Source organism: Papio anubis, chromosome X (genome assembly GCF_008728515.1).
Source record: "Papio anubis isolate 15944 chromosome X, Panubis1.0, whole genome shotgun sequence".
Lineage (NCBI taxonomy): Eukaryota > Metazoa > Chordata > Mammalia > Primates > Cercopithecidae > Papio > Papio anubis.
Window position 1 is genome coordinate 127,773,047 of NC_044996.1, and position 19,775 is coordinate 127,792,821.

Genomic DNA, 19,775 nt, shown 5'->3' on the forward strand with positions numbered 1-19,775 from the left:
AGGCCAGGTGTAGTGGCTTTTTCCTGTAATCCCAGCACTTTGGGAGGTCAAGGCAGGAGGATCACTTGAGACTAAGAGTTCAAGACCGGCCTGGGGAACCCAGGCTAGACCCCATCTCTACAAAAATACAAAAATTAGCCAGGCATAGTGGCACAGGCTTGTAGTCTCAGCAACTTGGGAGGCTGAGGTGGGAGGATCACCTGAGCCCAGGAAGGAGAAGTCTGCAATGAGCTGTGATTGTGCCACTGCAGATCACATTTCTGACCAGACTCATTTCTTGTGTAGCTGCACTTTTTCTAACGGAAGCATTGCTATTGATTTCACAAGCAGCCAGGCTCACTCATGAAATATGTTGAGACATAAATTAATAAAAGAAGATGTAACATTAAAAAACAGTAATCATCACTCAATAAATACTTCTCAATGATGACACCCTTGTGGCACTACAGCCTGTGTAACAGAGCAAAACCCTGGGAAAAAAAAAGACAGAAAAAGCAGGAAGTCATTATTTTAGTTATGTATTGCTGCAGAACAACATTGATTATCTCCCAGTTTCTCTGGGTCAGGAGCCCAACCCCAACTTAGCCAGGTGGTTCTGGCTCAGGATCTCTCATGAGGTTTCAGTCAAGCTGGTTGAGATCTCATCTGAAAGTTCAGTGGGTGATGGGGTAGGAATCCACTTTCCAAGATCACCTGCAAAGTTGTAGGCCAACCTTGGATCCTGCATGTGCAACTCTTGGGCTGCCACATGACATGGCAGCTGACTTCCTCTAGAGCAAGCTATTTGCGAAAATGTCTAAGACAGAGCCCATAGCATTTAAAATCTAATTGCAGAATTGACATCTCATCACTTCTGTCCTTAAGGGAATTCAGTAAGTTCAAGTTACACTGAAAGGGAGAGGATTGCACAAGGGGTACAGATACCAGGGAGCAGGGATCATTGGAGGTATCTTTAATAGTCAAGAGAAAAGACCTGCTTTATCTATTTCAAATGGTTTTGAGGTGAGAGGAAGGTCTGTGTTCAGAAAATTGAAGCAGTTTAAAGATAAGTGGGCTGGCACAAAGTGTGTGGGTCAGAATATAGTAGGAAATGAGTTTAGCCAGGTAGGAAAGGCTCATATTAGAGATCTGAGGGCCACTATTATGATTATGTATTCAGGTTACATAAAAGTTATTTTAGATTCATGGCGCATAACAACCTGGAGAAGACAGCCATTATTGACTGTAAATGTGGGTAGCTAATGTCTGTAAAATGACGCAGCAAGAGATGAAGACAAAAGGGACGGACAGAATGAGCTGTGTTTTGGAGAAGGAGTCAACGGAATCTGATGACTGACTGCGTGTGTGTGTGTGTGTGTGTGAGAGAGAGAGAGAGAGAGAGGGAGGGAGACACCTACTTTCCAAGGGGGCTCCAATAAATATCATCCCTCTTTTCTTTGCCCACAGGTTCTGAAAAGTTGAGAAATAAAACAGCAAAGATGAGGCTAAAATATCATCTTTCTCTTACTAGAGGATGCAGTTGAACATGAGAGTGCAAGAGGTCTGCAAGAGGATTCCAGTATTAGCCAGGCTCACCCACCCAGAACTCCCAGAAGCAGAAGATGGACCTGGACAGATTAGTGCCTAATCTACTCTTCCCAAATTTACTGACCAGAAAAAATCCCATCCATTTCCCCAGGAATGGAGTGAGCAAAATGGAGAAAGCGTCCAATAATTCAGCTGCCTTTACAGTCAGTAATAAGTGATACTCTCAGCCAGGACACTATGTGAACACAGTCCATACCAATGTATGGGATCCTCCCAGCCTCACTTTATAGATAGAGAAACAGACACCCAGAACCCATAGCTAGTGACTCCAACACCCAAGCTCAAAATAATTTGAAGAAGGAATTTAAAGTCTTCCTCAATAGTAAGGCTTCCTGGGGCTGCAGTTCCACTGTGTGTGGTGGGGTGAGCTGTGGCCAGGCTGTAGAAAAGGAAGCAGCGGGGCCTGGGGATGGGAAAGGCAAGAAGGCAGGCGGGGACAGGGTGGGCACCTTTTGGGACAAGATGCTTTCCCTTCTTGATCTCTCTGAACTGTCACAACCCTTGGGGGAGGGGTGATCCTCATTGGACCAAGGAGAAAACAGACTCGGATTGCCTGAGCTCTGTGACAAAGCCACACAGGCAGAGGGCCCAGCCCTGAGCGCGCTGTGACAAAGCCACACAGGCAGAGGTGGCAGAGGAGGGGGGCCCAGCCCTGAGCGCCTTGGGCAGGTCTTTCCCTCTCCAATCCCTTTCTGAAAGGCTCTGAGGCTCTTGAACGGAGAAGGGGCCCCGAAGGAGAGGCAAGGAAAGCGCCATGGAGGGGCCTCCTTGGATAGGGCCAAGCCAGCAGGAGCCGGCCCTGAGAACAGGCGGCCCCCATAGGCCCTCCGCAGACCCTCAGCAGGAACTGGTAGACTGTCTGCGTGCACTGGAATTTCTGACTTGGTGTGGGTTTGGTGACCCGCGCATGTGTTGGTACAGGAGTCCTTGTGTTGCCTTCACCCAAGGGGCACCCTGTCCTGGACTCGCGCCTCCCTGGCTTCCAGTGCTGGACTCCTGCGCTCTGTGGGCCCGCGACCCTGGCACCCCCAGAGGATGGCTTGAGAAGCCTCCCTACCTCCCCTCCAGGATCCACGACTCCTCCCCCTGCGGAATGATGCCAACTGCGGTTGGACCCCGGCCCGCACCGTGGCCCAAGGGCTATCTCTGATGGTCTCCATTTTCACTGCTCTCTCCAGCCCCTCTGCTGCACCAGGAGATCAAGCTCCAGCCCTTTCCCTGAGCCCGTGGTCCTCACCTGCGAATCCCACCTGAGCAGTCCTCCTGCCTCTTAACCTGCCTCAGGGCACAGTGTCCTCTAAACACCCCCCTTCCAACCTGAGCTCTTCGCGCCTGTCTTACGTGTAGACAGCGGCTCCTGGTGACTGAAGTCAAGCCCTGTCTATAGGCCAGGAGCCCCAGCTCCCTTCCACGATGGCAACACGGCAGCACGACAGCAGGACCAGCCCTCCCCGAAGGAGGGCCAAGTCCCTGGCCCAAGGCGTGCCTCACACGTTTGCTGCCGAGTGTTTTCTTCTCCGGCCACTGAAATTCTCACGTTTCTTTTCCTCCCTGAACCCACCCCCCAGCCCTCCCTCCTTCCACCACCTTCCGCCTCCTGGGTCCTGCAAGCGCAGTTAGCCATAGCTGACTGCCGGCTTTCTGCAGTCCAAATCCTCTGGCTCCTCCCAGCTTTCCTCTGCCTTGGGGTCCCGTGGATTTCAGCGTGCGTGGCCACTCCTGCTGAGCTGTGTCTTGACTCCTGGAATTCACTTCTTCATTGAACACATCCTCACTGAGCACCTCCAGGGTGCCAAGCACAATCGTGAGGTGGGGACAGAGCGGGCAGCCGCACACACCAGGCCTTGACCTTGACCTTCTGGTCAGCAAGGGGAGGGAAAACAGAAATGAACAAAATACTTTCCGGAGGCGTGGAGCACTGTGAAGAAAGTAAAAGGAGATGACAAGGAAGGGAGGACGTGCCAAGAGGGACAGTCACAGAAGACTTCTCTGAGAGGCCACATTGGAACTGAGACGTGAATGGTCCAAACAGGAAGAAGCCCCAACACCTGGGGGCAGAGGAACCCAGGAAGAGCCACTGCAAGGGCGGGGCCTGAATTCAGGAGGAAGCTGGACATGCCGAAGCATCCAAGAAATGGCCAGGGCAGCTTCACAAGGGTGGCCGAGGGGAGAAGGATGGGTTTAATATTCAGTAAGGGTCAGAATCAAATAAGACAATGAGAGAAGGGAAGGAAACACAGCGCGGGTAGGTATGGACCCTACTAAAACAGAAAGACACGGACAGGAGCAGAAGAGGTGTGAGGATGGAGCACAGAAAGACAGAAGAGATGGGCGGGGTCAGATCCTGTGTGAGTATCAATGGCAGGAAGACAGGAAGAGATAGTCAGAGCCACATCATGTGTTGGTGTGAGTGTCAGAAAGACTGTAAGACATGGGCAGAGGCAGATCATGCGTGAGTATGAATGTCAGGAAGACAATAGGACGGGAAGAAGCAAATCATGTGTGGGCATAAATGTTAGGAACAGAGTAAGAGATGAGGACATGGAGATCATATGTGAGTATGAATGTCAGGAAGACAGAAAGAGATGGGAAGAAGTAGATCAAGTGTGAGTATGAATGTCAGGTGGGCAGTAAGAGATGGGAGAAGGCAGCTCATGTGTGGGTATGAATGTCAAGAATGCAGTAAGAAATGGACAGAGTCAAAACATGTCTGGCTATGAATGTCAGGAAGTCAATAAGAGATGGACAGAGGCAGACCATGTGTGGGTATGAATGTCAGGCAGACAGCAAAGAATGAACAGAGGGATATCATGTATAAGGATGAATGTCAGGAAGACAGTAAAAGATGGGCAAAGGCAAATCATCTGCGGGGATATATGTCAAGAAGGCAGGAAGAGATGGGTAGAGGATGATCATGTGTAAGTATGAATGGCAGGAAGACAGCAAAAGATGAATAGAGGCCCACCATGTGTACGTATGAATGTCAAGAAGACAGTATAAGATGGAGAGATGCAGATCATGTGTGAGCATGAATATCAGGAAGGCGGTAAGAGAAGAACAGCCTCAAAGCATGTGTTGCTATGAATGTCAGAAAGGCAGTAATAGATATGTAGAGGAAAGCATGTGTGGGGATGAATGTAAGGAAGGCAGTAAGAGGTGAGCAGAGCAGATAATGTGCTGTTATGAGTATCAGGAAGAGAGTAAGATATGGAAAAATGCAGATTACGGGTGGGTATGAATGAAAATAAGAGAGTAAGTGAAGGGCAGAGGCAGATCATGTGTGTGTGTGAATGTCAGAAAGACAGTAAGTGATGGGAAGAGCAGATCATATGTGAGTATATATGTCAAGAAGACAGTAAGAGATGGGTGGAGGCAGATCATGTGTGGTATGCAAGTCAGGAAGCAGTAAGTGATGGGTAGAGGCAGATCATGTGTGGTATCAATGTGAGAAAGGAAGTGATGGGCAGAGCAGATCATATGTGAGTATATATGTCAGGAAGACAGTAAGTGATGGGTAGAGGCAGATCATGTGTGGTATCAATATCAGCAAGACAGGAAGAGATGGGTAGAGTAGATCATGTGTGGGTATGAATGTCAGGAAGACAGTAAGAGATGGGCAAATGCAGATCGTGTGTGGTGTCAATGTTAGGAAGGAAGGAAGTGGTGGGCAGAGAAGATCATATGTGAGTATATATGTCAGGAAGACAGATAAATGCAGATTATGTGTGGTCTGAATGTGGGGAAGACAGTAAGAGATGGGCAGTGGCATACCGTATGTGGTCTGAATGTCATGAAAATAGAGATGGGCAGAGACAGATCATGTGTGGGTATGAATGGCATAAAACAGTAAGAGATGGCCAGAGACAGATCATGTGTGGGTATGAATGTCAGGAAGAAAGTGAGAGATAGGTAGAGGCAGATAATGTGTGGTATCAATGACAGGAAGACAGGAAGAGATGAGCACAGCAGATCATGTGTGGGTATGAGTGTCAGAAAGACCATAAGAGCTAGGCAGAAGCAGATTATGTGTGTGTATGAGTGTCAGGAGGACAGCAAGGGATGGCAAGATACAGGTCATGTGTGGTATGAATGTCAGAAAGCCAGAGAGAGATGCACAGAGGCAGATCATGTGTGGTATGGATGTCAGGAAGAGATGGGCAAAACATCATGTGGGCATATGAATGTCAGGAAGAGAATAAGACATGGGCAGAGGCAGATCATGTGTGGTATGAAAGTCAGGAAGAGACTAAGAGATGGGCAGAGCAGCTCATGTGTGTATGAATGTAAAAAAAGACGGGAAGATATGGGCAGGGGCATGTAATATGTAGCATGAATGTCAGAAAGAAAGTAAGACACAGCCACAGGCAGACCATGTGTGATATGAATTTCAGGAAGATGGTAAGCGATGGGCCGGGGCAGATCTTGTGTGGTTATGAATGTCAGGAAGACAATAACACATGGGCAGAGGCAGATCATGTGTGAGTATTAGTGTCAAAAAGACAGTGGCAGATGAGTACAGGCAGATCATGTGTGGTTTGAGTGTCAGGAAGACAGTAAGAGATGGGCAGAGGCAGATCATGTGTGGGTATGAAAGTCAGGAAGACAGGAAGTGATGGGCAGAGCAGATCATGAGTGGGTATGAATCTCAGGAAAACAGTAAGACATGGAGAGTGGCAAATCATCTTTGGGTGTGAATGCCAGGAAGACAGTGAAGATGAGCAGGGGTAGATTATTTGTCATATCAATGTCAGGAAGTCAGTAAGAGAGGGTAGAGGCAGATTCTGTGTGGCATGAAGAGGACAGTAAAAGATGGGCTGAGGCAGATCATGTGTGGTATGAATGCCAGGCAGGAAGGAAGTGATGGGAAGAGCAGATCATGTGTGGGTCTATATGTCAGGAAGACAGCAACAGATGGGCAGTGGCAGATCATGTGTGGTATGAATGTCACAAAAACAGTAAGAGACAGAGGCAGAACATGTGTGAGTATGAAAGTTGAGAAGACAGTAAGAGATGGGTAGAGGCAGATGATGTGTGGTTATGAATGCCAGGAAGACCATAAAGGGTTGGCAAAGGCAGATCATATGTGTGTATGAATGTCAAAAAGATGTAAGAGATGGGCAGAGACAGATTATGTGGGGGATGAATGTCAGGAAGGCAGTAAGAGATGGGCAGAGCAGATCGTTTGTGGGTATGAATGTCAGGAAGACAGGGAGAAATGGGCAGAAGCAGATCATGTGTGGTGTGAATGTCTGGAAGACAGTAAGATATGTGCAAAAAGGTCATATGTGGTACGAATGTCAGGACAACAATAAAAGATGAGCAGAGGCAAATCGTGCTTGCTTATGAATGTGAGGACAACAGTAAGAGATGGGAAGAGGCACGTCATGTGTGGGCATCAAAGTCAGGAAGCAAGTAAGTGATGGGCAGAGGAGATCATGTGTGGGTATTTATGTCAGGAAGACAATAAGATATGGGCAGAGGTAGATACTGTGTGGGTATGAATGTCAGGAAGACAGTAAGAGAGGGCAGAGGAAAATCATATGTGGATATGTCACAAAAACAATAAGAGATGGACCAAGGCAGATTGTGTCTGCGAGTAAATGTCAGGAAGACAGTAAGGCATGGACAGAGACAGATCATGTGTGACTATGAATCTCACAAAACCGGTTAGAGGTGGGAGAGGCAGGTCATGTGTGGTATGAATGTCACAGTATGACATTCATGACAGTGTGGTGTGAATGACAGTAACAGATGGGCAGAGGCAGATCAATGTGGTATCAGTGTCAGGGAGCAAGTAAGTGACGGACAGAGCAGATCATGTGTGGTTATGAATGTCAATTATACAGTAAGGGATTGGCAGAGGTAGACCATGTGTGGGTGTGAATGTCAAGAAGACAGTAAGAGATGGGCAGAGGCAGATCAGGTGTGGTATGAATGTCAGGATGACAGTAAAAGATAAGCTTAGCACGTCACATGTGGCATGAATGTCAGGAAGATAGTAAGAAGTGGAGAGGCAGATCACGTTTGGTATGAAAGTCAGGATGATGGTAAGAGTAGGACGAGACATATCATGTGTGACTGTGAATGTCAGGAAAATAGAGATGGGCAGAGGCAGGTCACGTGTAGGAATGAATGTCAGAAGGGCAGTAAGAGATGGGCAGAGGCAGATAATGTGTGGCTATGAATGTCAGGACAGTAAGAGATAAGCAGAGGTAGATCAGGTGTAGATGGGCAGAGGCAGATAATGTGTGGCTATGAACATCAGGACAGTAAGAGATAAGAAGAGGTAGATCAGGTGTGGCATGAGTCTCAGGAAGACAGTAAAAGATATGCCTAGCACGTTATGTGTGATATGAATGTCAGGATAACAGTAAGAGGTGAACAGAGGCAGATAAAGTGTGAGTATGAATGTCAAGATGACAGAGATGGTCAGAGGCAGATAATGTGTGTTGTGAATGTCAGGAAGATATAAGAGATAGGCAAAGGCAGATCACGTGTGAGTATGAAAGAAACAAATGAGAATGGAATGGGCATAGCTCCTTCTTGTGTAGGTAGGAATCTTAGGAAGACAGTAGGAAATCAGCAGCGCCAGACAATAAGTGGGTGTGCATTTCAGGAAGACAGAATTTGTAGGGAAGAACCAGATCTTTTGTGGGAATGGGTCACAGGAAGACAGAAAGTGAAGACAAGTGAAAAATTGTATCGGAGAATGGAACAGAGAAAGTATGAAAAAGATGGAGATAGTGAAGTAATAGATGGGTATGGATGACAGAAAAACTGAAAAACATGGGTAGGGAGAGATTATGTGTGCATATGACACAGTATGACTGAAACTTATGAACATAGCCAGATCCTGTGTGGAAATGAGTCTCAGGAAGACAAAGAAATGTGCAGAGTCATATCATGTGTGTGTATAAATGTCAAAAAGACAACAAGAAATGGGCAGAGGAAGATCATGTATGGGTATGACTATCAAGAAGACAGTAAAACATGGGCAGGGGCAGATCGTGTGTGGGTATGAATGTTTAGGAATATAGTAAGAGCCTGGAAAATGCAGATTATTTGTAAATATGAATGTCAGAAAGACAGTCAGAAATAAACAGAGGCAGAGCATCTGTGGGTATGAATTTCAGGAAGACAGTAAGAGATGAGCAGAGTCAGATCATGTGTGAGTATGAACGTCAGAAAGACAGTAAAGATAGAGGCAAATCATGTGTGGGGAGGAATGTCAAGCAGACAGTAAAAGACGGGGAAAGGCAGATTATATGCGAGGATATATGTCAGGAAGACAAGAAGAGGTGGGCAGAAGTTGATCATGTGCAAGTATGAATGTCATGAACACAGTAAGAGATGGGCAGAGGCAGATCATGTGTGTGTATGAATGTCAGGAAGAAAGAGATGAGCAGAGACAGGTATGTTGAGTATCAATGTCAGGATGCCAGCAAGAGATGGGCAGAGGCAGATCATGTGTGGGTATGAGTGACATGAAGACAGTAAGAGATGGGCAGAGGCAGATCGTGTATGGGTATGAGTGTCAGTAAGATAGGAAGAGATGGGCAAAACATCATGTGTGCATATGAATGTCAGAAAGAAGATAAGAGATGGGCAGAGGCAGATCATGTTTGGGTGTGAATTTCAGGGAGACAGTGGGAGATGGGCAGAATCATGTAATGTGTGGGTATGAATATGAGGAAGTCAGTAAGCAATGGAAAGAGGCAGGTCATGTCTGGGTATGAATGTCAGGAAGACAGTAAAAGTGTCCCATCGTGTGTGAGTATGGACCTCAGGGAGAATGAATGTGATGTGCAGAGCCAGATCATGTGTGGGTAGGGATCTCATGAAGACAGGAAATCATGGGCAGAGCCAGAACATGTATGCTTATGGAACACAGGAAAGTATTAACTGATAGGAAATAACGGATCACGTGTGTGTGGGAGGCATAGAAAACAGACAGAGGTGATCAGAGGCAGATCATGTGTGTGTGATGCTCAGGAAGACAGGAAGAGGTGACAAGATACAGATCATGAGTGGGTTTGAGGCTCAGGAAGGCTCAGGTAAATGGGCAGAACCAGGTCATGTGTGGATGTGGGGCTCAGAAAGACAGAAGGAGACAGGCAGAGTCAGATCATGTGTGGATATGGAGCACAGGAATCAAGTAACTGATGATAGGAAATGGCAGAATATGTGTGGATATGGAACACAGACAGACAGAAAGAGATTAGCAGACCTAGATCATGTGTGATATGAATGTGAGGAAGGCAGTAAGAGATGGGTAGAGCAGATCATGTGTGGGTATGGATCACTGAAAGTGACTAACTGAAGGACAATTACAGAACATGTGGGATTTGGAACACAGAAATAAAGAAAGAGATGAGCATACCCGGGTCATGTGTCAGTAGAGATCTCAGGAAGATAGGAGATAGGCAGAGGCAGATCATGTGTGGGCATGGAACACAGGAAGATAGTAAGAAATAGGGGGGCAGTGCAGACTTGTGATAGTGGAGTTGTAGCAGCTGCAGGTGCAGGAGGTGGACTCCATGGTGAAGAGTCTGGAGAGAGAGACCATCCAGAAACTGCAGGGCTCATGTTCTGGTGCAGCACCAGCGGTTGTGCACATGTGGCAGGTACACCAGTGCATTGAGTGCTGCCATGTGCCTCTGGCTCAAGCCCAGGCCTTGGGGACCAGCTAGCTGGAGAAGTTCCAGGACTGCCTGACTGGGTGTACTGTGCATTGCAATGACAAAGCCAAAGATTCAACAGATGAAGGGAGGAAGGAACTGCAGGTGAAGCAGCCACTGGACGATTGTGTGCCCAAGGGTGTGGGTGGCCACACGCTCCTCATCCAGACCATGAGCAAGGCAAGGAAGGTGTCTCTCTTATCCACTGGGAAACCAAAGTCTTTGTCAGTGGCCATGGGGACTGAGGGCAAAAATATATTTTTAAAAGGAATGGGAAGTTTAATATTTTAAGCCAAGTTCATGAATGAAGAAATTAAGGATGGCATCAAGTGTAAGCTTTATGCCACTTGCCTCTGGAAACTGGTTCAATCCTAAAAAGTGAAATGGAAAAAAACAGTGCTAAAATTTGGGTCAGAGATATTACAGGAGAACATTTTTAAGTCGATATGTTCTGTGTCCAGGGCTTGTCCTGGCAGCAGGGATCTCCCTTGTCAGAAGCCAGAGCCCTCTGCAGGACCAAATTCTTTCTCCACAGGACCCACCAGGCTGGTAGGGCAGATTCGGTGGAGCTTGAGAGCCGTTTCTGTTCGTTGCCAACCTCCTGTTTCCCAGAAGCATCACCACACCATTTTCTAGAAGCTGGGCAACAAAATCCATGAGGTCACTAACTTGGAAGAGGAAAAGAGTTTTCAGGGTCTTTGTTTCCTTAGTTTTTTAAATTATTTATTCAAGGGCATAAAGTTGATTTTAAGATGTGGAATTGGGAGGGATAGTAGTGTAGACAAGAAGTTTGAAAGTTTCCTTGCGGATACCCTCTTTTGACCATCAAGGTGTGGATGCGCACTTCTTAAAATTCTTGCACACTGCATCTTTCAGCCTGGGGACCACACAAAAACATGAGCAGTGACATCACACTAATTATGGGAAACAGAGCTTCCCTCTTATTGGCCGATGGGCCCTGAGACTGTCTGCTGAAGAATGACAGGACAATCTTCCCCTCACATTTTCCCCTGGAAGAAAAGGAGGTTTTGGTTGTGATCTATACCAGTATCCAGGAATGAGCAGGAAAGAAGGAGCTGTTGGCTACTTGGTTGATTATAAGAGAGTTGTGAAGTAGTAGATTTGGAAAAACCTGGTTTTCATAGAACAGAATGCAATGGAAGCCTAAATCCAGCATTGCTTACATAGCCCCTGAATGAACAGAGCCCAATTGAGACAAACCCCTGACCACAGGAAATTCAAGGAAGAGAAAGTAAGCAACTTGAGCTAAGATAATCTGTGGCAAAGGAGGGGCAGTCCCCCATTACGAAAGATCATTTTTGCCTGAGGCCTTTGCAACACACAGTGTTCATGCCCTAGCATGGCACCTGATTGTTTTGATAGCAACCTCATTGTAGTTTTACAAGGTTATTACTTGAAATGGTAATATGCCTGTCTGTTCACTGTTTCCAGGTAGTGATATATTTTCCTAGTGGTTTGGTTTTTAAAATAAATAAGATTTAATTTCTCCCCTCCCCCACAAAAAAGAAATAGGCAGATAAAACAATGTGTGGGTGTGGATCACAGGAAGACAAAAACTGATGAGCACAGGTAGATCATGTGTGGATATGAATATCAGGAAGACAAAGAGATAGGCAGAGATAGATTACATGTGAGTATAGAGGACAGGGAAACAGTAACTGATAGGAAATGACAGATCATGTGTGGGTACAGATCACAGGAAGACAAGAGATGAACAGAGCCAGATCATATGTAGCTACGAATCTCAGGAATACAGTAGGAGATGAGCAGAATGAGATCATGTGTGGCATGAATCACAGGAAAACAAAAACGGATGGACAGAGTCATATAATGTGCCAGTATGGATTTCAGGAAGACAACAATAGTTGGAATGGACAGAGCACATGTGGATATGGATCTCAGCAAAAAAAGAAAGAGATGAGCAGAGCCAGATCATGTTTTTGCATGAATATCACAAAGACAGAAAGAGATGGGCAGCACCAGATCATGTGTGTATGGATCAGGGAGACAGTGAGTGAAGGGCAATGACAACTGCCCTCATGTATCATGGGAAAACAGTACATGACAAGCAATGACAGATTATGCATGTGTATAGAATACAGAAAGAAAGAGTTGGGAAGAACCAGATCATTTCTGGGTATGTATCCAGGAACACAGAAAACAATGGGCAGAGACACAGAGTGGGTTTTTCTGAATCATAGGAAGACAAAAAGGGATGGGCAGAGCCAGATCATGTGTGCATGTGGATCTCAGGGAGACAGCAAGAGATGGCCAGAGTCACATCATTTGTGGGTGTGAATCTCAGAAAGACAAAGAGGTGGCCAGAGCCAGATCCTATGTGGGTGTGATCCTTAGGAATACAGTAAGACATGGGCAGCACAAAACCATGTGTAGGTGTTGGTCTCAGGAAGACAGAAAGGAAAGATGGAGCCAGATTATATGTGGGTATAGTTCTCAGGAGCACAGAAAGAGATGGGCGCAGCGAGATCATGTGTGATTTTGGAGCACACGACGACAGTAACGGAGAGGAAATGACAGATAGTGTGTAGATATGGAATACAGAAAGAAAGAGATGGGCAGAGCCAGATCGTGTCTTGCTATGAATCTCAGGAAGACAGTAGAAGATGGACAGAGCCAGATCCTGTATAGGTACAGGGAACAGGAAGACAGAAAGATCTGCATGTCCAGATCACGTGCAGAACACAGGACACGTGGATCACAGGAAGTCAGAAACAGAGCCGAGCAAGGCTATGTGTTGATGTGGATCACATTTAGAAGGGGAACAGTAGGACCAGACCTTATGTGGGTACAGAGAACAAGAAGCGAGAGAGAAAGTAGCAAAGATCAGATAATGTGTGGGAAAGATGGAAATAGAAGAGCAGAGACACTGTAGTGCCTGAGTATGGATCATATTCAGAAAAAAAAGAGATGGGCAGGGGTTAGACCCTGTGTTGGTGTGGACCACAGGAAGACCAAAATGCATGTGTAAGCTGAGACCAAATCATATGCATGGATGGATCACATTTAGACCAAAAGAGATGGGTAGGGGTAAATTCATGATTGGGTGTGGATTGCACTAAGACAAAAATTGTGGTCACAGATAATATATAGATTTGTATCACAGGAAGACAGAAAAAGATGGGCAGAGCCAGATCATATGTGAGTAGGAATCATGGTTAGACAGAAACAGATGGGCAGGGCCAGATTATGTGTGGGTATAGTTCACTGGAAAAAGAAAGAAATGGGTAGGGATAGACCAGACTGTGTGTGTGGATGGATCACAGCAGGAAAGAAAGGTGTGGGGCAAGGCCCAGGTCATATGTGGGATGAAAGATAGAAAAACAGGAAATGCCAGGCAGGGTGGCATTGTACATGGGTGGGCATGTATTAGTGTAAGAGAGTGAGATGGGCTGGGATTATGCCATATGTAGGTGTGGATCACAGAAAGATGGAAAGAGATGAGCAGAGCCAGACCATGTGTGGATATGGAACACAGCAAGGCGGAAGGAGGAGTGTAGGCCAGATCAAGTGTGGGTGTGGACCACAGTAAGAAAGAAAGGAATAGGTAGGGATACACCAGATCTTGGGTGTATATGGATCACTCTTATACAGAAATAGATGGGAAAGTATGATATCGTGTGAGGCATGGGCACAGGAAGGCATAAGGACTGGGCTGGGCGTGTGGCCATGTTGGGACAAGACTTTCCAGAGGCCAGGAGTGGCCAAGTGGGGATGTGGATGTGACGGCAGAAGTTATGGCAACCACGTCAGCCCACGAGCTGGAAGCCACATGCTAAGGAAAAGAAAACAAGATGGGAGGGAAATGGATCCCTGATATGGGAACACTTTCAGACCACCAGTGTGAAGAGAAAAGATAAATCAGTTTCTACCATTGGGAAGCTCTGGGGACTCAGGCTGTCTCTGTTGAAGTACCCACATGCCATCCTAACTACTGCAATAAGAACTAAAGGATGCATTTCACCACTCCTTGCTTTCTATTCCTCCCCACCCCTGCTCCTCCAGGGAAGTTTTAGTGCCCAAGGACATTGAGGAAGTGGGAGTGCCAATACAGGAGCTGGGGCTCAGGCAGGTGTACCTAGGAGTGATTTGGGGCTGCACAGGCAGCAGCAGATGGCAAACCCACACTCATGACTCCTCCCTGAGGGCGCTATTGACACAGGCAGAACTGGAGAGGGATAAACTGGTAAAAAGAGGAGGGGAAAAGACTCAAGGATGATGAACAGGAGATGGCTGTGGCTTCGAGGTGGAGACATTAGCTGAGTGTTGGATGCACGGGCCAGGAACACAAGGAGAAAGTTCAGGAAAGAAGTTTTGCCTAGAAAGGTGGTGGTGGTGATTGTTGGTTTTGTTGTTAGTGCCTCAGAGACTCTCATTAACTTCCAACTTTTTGCCCCAGGCCATAGCCTGTACTGTGCTTTCTGACATTCAGAGGGTTCTGGTAGCATAGTAGGTACTCAATTTTGTGAACATTCTATGGAGTCCTGAAAAGGCTGTGTTCCCTTTTTGAATTTGATGTCTATTAATAATGCTTTACAATATCAATATCTGCCATTTAATTTTGCATACATCTATCAAAAGCTGAGAACAAAGTCTTTCATCCCTGTTGCCTTTCTATTAAATTATCCATGAGGTTCATCTGGTTCTGCTTTCTACTGTTGATTACGTTTAATTGATCATACACACGTTCATGATCTGTACTTGAACCTCTTACCGGGTAGCCAGTCCTGATGCATTGACTGTTTTTGCCTCTAATTCTCCCTCACCTGGATCAGTATTATCACGGTGGCACTTTCTGTTTGCTTGCTGATCAGTTTCTGTCCAGTCCTTTATGTATAGGTCTGTCCAGTCCTTTATTTATAGGTCTCCCTATGTTGCCCAGGCTGGTCTTGAACTCTTGGGCTCAAGCAACCCTCCCGCCTCAGCCTGCCTAGGAACTGGGACAACAGCAGGCACCACCATGCCCAGCTCGACCCTTTATTCTAATGTTTAAGGTAAATGATAAGGTAGGCAAAAGAATATGATTGTTTCAATCCTGGAATCTTTTTAATGTGGACTTTTAATCTATTTCTATATGATGTCATTACATTAAATTAGTCTTCTGACACACATTATGTTTTTTCCTTATGTTTTTACTGTTTCTACTGCCTGCTAAATGGCAATGTTTTATTGCCTTTTGTCTTCCACAGTGATTTGGACATGATATAGCCTGTGTTCTTGAAATTGAACAATTATTATAACAGCAATGCGCTGCAAAGAAATCAGAGAGTGAAGATAAGCAAAACAAAGAAAACATGGCCAGAATCCCACCTGCCCCTCCACACCAACTATAGATGGGTTCATGTGTGTCTTCCAAACGTCTTCTAGACATGTAAAGATATGTGGGCATAAACACACAATGGGATCCCCTGGAGAAGGAATGCTACAAATCTGCTTGTGACCTGCTTTGATCAACATACCGTGTATCTTTCCATGTAAATAAATAACTTTCCCCTGTATAACTTTCATGACTGCAAATGTGTGCATTGAATGGGTGTAACATAATTTCAAGAGTTCCCCTATTGTGAACTCGTTTATGAGCTCTTTGTCATTTCTAACAATATTGTGATGAACAGGCTTGTTAATACCTTACTCTTTGAGCACATGGTTACTTCTGCAGGATACATTGGAAGCAGAGAAATTACTAATTACTGAATCAGTAGGTGTGTGCCTTTTACAGGCTTTTTCTGTGTGATGCCTAACTGCCTTCTGGACATGTTAAACCAAATTCACATACCATTAGCATGAGTATTTGACATTGCTTTGACCTTTGCTAAATTTTGTTTCAACTTTGATTTTAGATTCAGGGAGTGCACACACAGGTTTGTTACCTGGGTATATTGTGTGATGTTGAGGTTGGGGGTACGAATGATTCCCTCACCCAGGTAGTGAGCATAGCACCTAACAGTGAGTGTTTCAGCCTTTGCTCTCTTCCCTCCCGCACCCATCTAGTAGTCTCCACTTTTTTATTGCTGCCATCTTTATGTCCACCAGTACTGAATGTTTAGCTCCCACTTATAAGTGAGAACATGCAGTATTTGGTTTTCTGTTTCTACATTAATTCTCTTAAGATATGGCCTCCATGACTTTGTTAAATTTATAAAAGGTGAAGAATCACACACACCCTGTTTTACTTCGTGTTTCTTTAATCACTGGCGAAGCTCAACATTTTTCATGTGTGGTATCAGCCCACAAGTTGACCCATAGTGGTCCCCCCCGGCCCCCGGTAGTCCCGCTCCTGTGTAATCCACCCCACAGTGAATCAGGGATGGTCTGGGGACCAACAGAACACCGCAGAAGTCGTCACTTCTGACCCTAGGCTACAAAAGACAGTATTTGTTTCCTGTAATTCACATGTTCCTTGTTGCTGAACCTGTGCTCAATTTTGTGATAGGTCTTTGGGTGCCTCTGCCTCTCTTCTGAATCGCTTCTGCTTCCCATCTGCTGCAGCCTTGGGAGCCTTTTACTGGAGGGAATAGGTGGCTGAGGTGGCAGCCCCATGAGAATGGAGGCCTTCTGCCAAAAGCCACAGTGGAGTCGAGGGCTCCAGTCAACGTGTGTGGGTGATCAACCATCCCGGGACTGCGGGGTGAGCCGGGGCACAAGTCTCTCAGTGCTAACTCCAGGGACATGGTGTAATCGTCCTACATGTGAGTGAGCCATCTGGGAAGTAGAGCCCCATCCTAGTCAAACCTTGAGATGACTGCAGTTCCAGCCGACAGCATGTCTATGACCTGTAAGACCCTGGGGTAGAACCATGCGGCTGAGCAGCACCCAGATTTCTAATCATCAGTGTTTGGCTGGGCGCGGTGGCTCACACCTGTAATCCCAGCACTTTGGGAGGCCGAGTGGGAGCAGATGACTTGAGGTCAGGAGTTTGAAACCAGCCTGGCCAATGTGGTGAAACCTGTCTCTACTAAAAATGCAAAAATTAGCTGGGCATGGGTGTGGTGGCGGGCGTCTGTAGTCCCAGCTACTCCGGAGGCTGAGGTAGGAGAATTGCTTGAACCCAGGAGATGGAGGTTGCAGTGAGCCAAGATCACACCACTGCAATCCAGCCTGCGCGACAGAGCAAGACTCCATAGAGAGAGAGAGAGAGAGAGAGAGAGAGAGAGAGAGAGAGAGATCCTGAGTGCTTGTTGTTTTAAGTTGCTAAGTTTGGGGGTAATTTTGTTCCACACAAATAATACATTATGTTTTTAAAACATTTTATAAGGATTTAATATGTGATAAAGGTGATAAATTTACCCTTTGGGAAAAGTGTAGGAACAATTGGTTTATCCTGGGGAAAAGATAAAGGTTTTCAATCAAATGATCACCAGATGTACTGAGGATGTCTTGAAAAGAAAGCCACAGACCTACTGGAAGAGGGACAGGTGTGTCTTGACAGAAGCTCACTCCTGCTCAGGGTCTTTGGCCTTCGACACACACCTCCCTTGACCCCTGCCCATCATCCTTCAGGTCTTGGTGGAAACGACGCTTTCTCCAGAAGCCCCGCACAATCTTCTCAGCCAGGTAGAGGCTGCCTGGTGGATCTCTCATGGCTACGCCATCTGCCGTATTTTGCACACTCATGAGTTACATAGGCGTTTGTATGTTTCATGCTGTCTTCCCAGATAGACTGCGAGCATCCTGAGGCCGGGGATGGTGCCTGTGCTGTGCACTCTCTCATGCCCAGCTGCCTGTCAGTCTGCAGTGCCTTATATGGGGCGTTTTCCTCCCCCACTTCCTGGTTCTTTGACACGGGGTTTTGAAAACTCCACTTGGCAGTGTGTGCTCCCATCAGGGCTCTTCTGCTTCAGCTTCCACCTGCAGTGCTGTGCCTGTGGGGTCCACATGCACTACCCACGCCCCGGCTCCAGGAGTTGCAGCCGCCTCCTTGGCTAGGGTTTGCTGGGTGTTTTGGAATTGACATAACCTGAAGGAACAACGCAAGGGGTGCAGCATGGCCACGCCCCGAATGACCATACTACATGGCATCTGAAGACGCCATGGATTGTAAAACCCATCCAGATGTCAGACACGTTCATGCCTGGGAAAAAAAGACCATCTCAGAATTGATGATGTACGTATTTTCTCAATCCAGCTTCAAGGGCCTGAGAGTTGTAGAAATATTTCCCAGATGGGCAAAAGCTTGCCTGCCCTTCTAATTTTCAGGGGTACCCTGTGTTCTGGTCATTTTCATTTTCTGAAAGGTATTTAGTGAGAAGGCGAGAGTGAGTGACTCAATGGCTGCTAGCAAGCTGTCATGTTAAACCAGTTTTTAATTCTCTTCAGAGCCACACCGTCCTCCAATAACTCCCTCTTTCTTCTGATAGTTTTAGTGCTTGACTGGCTGTATATAAAACACAGAAGTGAAACCAACCAGAAAATAATCCAAAGGCCAAATGGCACCTTATGCCAGTCATTCACTGATACTTGTGGAATGGCTCAGTATGTGTTTGCTACTTAAAAACTCAGCCTCAATCTCCTAACTCATCATGTGACTAAGAACGCCTGGCCTCCTGGGAATGCAGCCCAGTAGGCTTCAGCTTTATTTCACCATCTATTCTCTCTGAAGGCTGCTACCTATGAGGCTTCATCTACCTAACAAGAATCTGGACCCCCACAATTCCCCTTATCTTAATGCAAGCATTTCTTTGTACTAACTTCAAGTCTTGGGACAAAGCTTAACTCTTTCAACAGGTTGCCAATCAGAAAATCTTTGAATCTACCTATGACCTGTAAGTCCCTGCTCCAAGTTGTCCTGCCTTTCCGGTCGAACCAATGTATACCTCCCATGTACGGGTTTTTGTCTTTGCCTGTAATACCTGTCTCCTTATAGTGTATATAAAACCAAACTGTAACCCAAAAAATAAAAAATAAAAAATAGAAACTCAGCCTCGATCTGATTCCCAGGATTACGATTCTATCAGCAAGTAATTGATCCCTGATGGCAAGAATCAAAGCTGGTGAAACTCAGTGCCCTCATGAAGAGTTCATTCTAGTGGGGAAAGACATCCAATATGCAAATAAATAAACAAGTGAATGAATGAATGAACCGTGGCAGGAAATGTATCAGTTGCATCTCACCATATTTTTAAGCTGTGGTAATGAATCCCTAAATCCCATAAGTTACAACTGTAGACACTACTTCTTCCTCACATAATATGAAGGAGGCCACAGGATGGCCTTGGCCCAGCCCCACAGGCCTTCTTGCTTGCTCCAGAACCCAGTCTGAAGGGGCAGCCCTGTCTGGCCAATGCTGGGCTCACAGCCAAGGGAGAAGCATGAGACAGATGATCTCTCCCATGGGAAGGCTTCTGCTTGATGTGGTGCTCTTTAGTCCACTTGTGTACCTCCCAAAGGCCAAAGCAGGGTTCAGGGCCAAGTGCAACAATGGGCTGGGCAACAGAGTTCACCTTCAGGGAGGAACTGCAAATCCCATTGCAA